Raw genomic sequence first — 2,476 nt, 5'->3', positions numbered from 1 at the left:
CTAAGATGACTCAGCTTGTTCCTGACTAATTGGCTTCCACCTTGCTAGTTTTTTTATTAACTTGCAAAACGACCCTTTTGAATGGCAGTGCTGGATTACTTGGTGTGATGGCAAACTTTATTTGTCAACCTAGCTAGGTCATGCATTAGATTGGCCAAACACTAGTCTACATGTTGGCATGAAGACATTTTGTAGATGTGATTAACATTTAAATCAGTAGACTAGATTTTTACAGACTGCCTCATGGAATTTCTTGTAGTTCTCCTTGTCTTCTGCCAGCTCAGAGAATAGCTCAAGGCACTTATTAACAATGTTTTTTCAAATGACTTTTAAGATTTTGCTCTGCTTAAGCATTTCTCAAGAGATGTTGAGGGGGCAGATACTGAGAGTCAACCAAACCATGAATAAAGTTAAGAAACTCTTGTATCAACTCATCACAGCTGTCCATGATGAACACACGATGAACAGTTTGATGTTGTTCTTTTTCTTCTTCTCAAAGAGGTCAAAGGGAGCCCATTGAGGGATGAGTAGCAATGTTCTGAATTCCACCTGACCGTCTACAGAGAAATGCTTGACTGCCAAGTGGTCTTCCCAGTTATTGATGAGACTCTTGTAAAATTCTCCACATTCCTCCTGGGTGACATCATGAGGGTTTCTGGTCCAAATGAACTTGGTCTTGTTTACCTCTTCCTGATCAATGTATTTCTCTTTAATTTTCTGGTCTTCTTTTTCTTACTCTTACTGCTGTTATCTGAGCCGACATTTTCAATCTTGAGCCTTTCCTCAGCATCTTTATTTTTCTCTTCTTTCTCACCTTTCTCTTCTTTTGCCTCATCATCACGGGTTTCCTTCTCATTCCTTCCCCCAGATAAGGAGTGATGGGATAGCTTATGAACCATGAGTACTTCTTCACTACTTCTTTGACTTGTCTCTCTTCTAAGTACTCTATCTGGTCTCCTTAAGGTGGAGGATCATTTTGGTACCCCTGACGGTGGGCTCACTGGGGTCAGCACATACAGTGGAGGAAGACTCTCAGGCATACTGTTCATCAGCATTGTGATGTGTGATCACAGTCACTTTCTCTGCCACCAGGTAGGCAGACTAAAAACCAAACTGCTCAATCTTGGAGACTTGGCAATGGTTCCCAAATTATTTATGACATCATCCTTGGTCAAGGCAATGCCTGTGTCCACCAAAGTTAGGGTGCACTCCTGAGAGTTGAAGATGATGTCAATTTTCATCTCTTTACTGCTGTTCAACTCAAGAAAGTCTGTCAGGCTCTCAGCAAATTTTGTTTAATGCATTAAATCCATTAGAGATTGACTCCTGAAGAAAAATTTTCTGGTTGGCATAGAAGGTATTGATGTTGAGATACATGAATTGGGCAACTTATGCCTGAAAAGCAAACTTCTCCACCTTTTCCTTTCCATGGTACACTTCCTCAGGCATCTTGAAAGGAAAGGGCCACAAGTACTAGAGAGCAGAGTGGGCCAGGACTGTCCAACTTGCACGTGGCATCAAGCCTGAGCAGGGATAATTGTTAATTCCCAAGCCATAAGGTTCCAGATCTTCAACTGACCTCATGATGGATCAGCCTCTTATACCTTACAATTTGAGCTATGGGATCTTACAGCAGAGTCCACCAGTGCCCACCCCTTCCCTGGGGCTAAGTCTTCAACATGCCTGAGTTTTGCTTGCAAACTTGAGGCTGATGAATACTACCAGGCCGACCATCCCTGATGTTCTTAGTCACTATCTGGAAGCCTCCCTAAGATGGGAGAGAAGGGAGGAGGTGCTTGAAGGGGCACTCTGCGTGCTCGGCTGAGAAGTCTGAGCTCTATCCTAGGAGATGTTCAGGTATCATTGAGGGTTTTCATCACAGTATCATCATCTCTGGTTTTTATAACTGCTGTGACCCAAGTGAAGGTCTACAAATACCTTGTTCATACATTCCTTGCATTCTCATTGCAATATTTCAATAAGGAATAATGTCATTAGCTATTTTTCTTTTTTACAAACAGTCACTATCTGACAAGAATTTAACTTAGAATGACCAAATCTGAGTCAGAGGCTGCTTAAGTTACTTCCTTATTTCTCGGAGCTGAGTCCTGTGAACATGTCCTCAGCCTACTGGAAGGGGCATGGCCAGAGGGGTAGGCATGGAGAGAGACACACATCCCGGTGCTGGTTGACAAGGGCTCAGAAAAGCTTGTCTCTGAAAGTTCCAGGTCTGCAAGTGGGAAAAAAGAATACCTACAAGAAATACAATTGCCTTCACTCATAAACCTTCGTTCTTGGGAAACCCGTCAGAGTTCTGAAAACAACTTCATCCTGGTTCAGTAAAACTCATTTTCTCAACAGCAGAGAAAGAGTAAACAAATTTGCTCATCACCTCTCCCTTCTTTTCCATTCTAAGGTAGCCTGGATAGGAAAGCTTTTCTTCCATGGCCTGAAGATGCTGATGCCACAGCACTAG

The 2,476-nt window shown here is 42.6% G+C and overlaps 1 pseudogene; it reads right to left on the bottom strand.

Annotated features, from left to right (window-relative positions):
- Positions 1-213: 213 nt before the first annotated feature.
- On the bottom strand, positions 214-1,449 carry LOC108518521 (heat shock protein HSP 90-beta pseudogene; annotated as a pseudogene).
- Between the last annotated feature and the right edge of the window lie 1,027 nt (positions 1,450-2,476).

The sequence above is a fragment of the Rhinopithecus bieti genome, unplaced genomic scaffold (genome assembly GCF_001698545.2).
Source record: "Rhinopithecus bieti isolate Rb0 unplaced genomic scaffold, ASM169854v2 scaffold_43749, whole genome shotgun sequence".
In the NCBI taxonomy this organism is placed as follows: Eukaryota; Metazoa; Chordata; class Mammalia; order Primates; family Cercopithecidae; genus Rhinopithecus; species Rhinopithecus bieti.
The sequence above is the reverse complement of the archived record's forward strand: the minus strand, read 5'-3'. Positions and strand labels throughout refer to the sequence as shown.